Source organism: Branchiostoma floridae, chromosome 17, assembly GCF_000003815.2.
Source record: "Branchiostoma floridae strain S238N-H82 chromosome 17, Bfl_VNyyK, whole genome shotgun sequence".
NCBI lineage: Eukaryota > Metazoa > Chordata > Leptocardii > Amphioxiformes > Branchiostomatidae > Branchiostoma > Branchiostoma floridae.
Window position 1 is genome coordinate 18,266,372 of NC_049995.1, and position 804 is coordinate 18,267,175.

Consider the following 804-nt stretch of genomic DNA (forward strand, 5'->3'; position numbering starts at 1 on the left):
AAAACTAGTGGAAATTAACTCCAAACATTTTTCGAACAGTTAATATGCAAATAACCTTCAGTTTTGTGTGGCCATTGGTTCTGGCTGCAGTCATGGGTTGACTCCCCGTGATTTTTAATTAGTCTATGTGGTCTGGAGGGTCAATTAACGTGTCAAAGTCCTAGCAGGGGACAGCAGGGAGCAACTTCACTAGTTTATGGCTGTGGTTGTTCCAGGAAACAAATTGTTTCAGTTTAGTGTAAACATTTGCAAGTGTTTGTTACAAACTTAACGCGTTAACACAAGTCACGACGCACTACCTATCAATAAACAATTCTGTCACGAAGTGTTTTCACAGTTCATGAAGTGTTTCCACACTTCGTGACACACGCAAGCAGGACAAACCCATAGAACAAAAATATACAATTACTTATTTAAAACTGCAATACTTACATGGCGTAGTCTGATCGTAGTTCGCTCTACAACTTTGTTCTCAAGGGGCGCAGTCACTTAAGTTGTGCCAGAGTCTTCCCTTGCAGTTCTTGGAATTCAGCAAAGCTAGGAACGTTGACGCATATCTACGACAGTTTTTCCCACCCAAAGACTGGTGAATTTTGCAGATAGACCCACGACTCTTGCAACACTGTCTCCTAGTCCAACTACCGCACGCCGTATGTGTCAGACCCTAACGCTGCAGTACCCTGGCCCTACTCCACCCACCGGTATAACCATTCCATTTAAACAATGCCGCGTGTTGTGGGGAAACTATTTCTGTAGCGGATTCGCCTGTTACCTTCGCTAAACAAACGGCTCTATGCCTTCCAC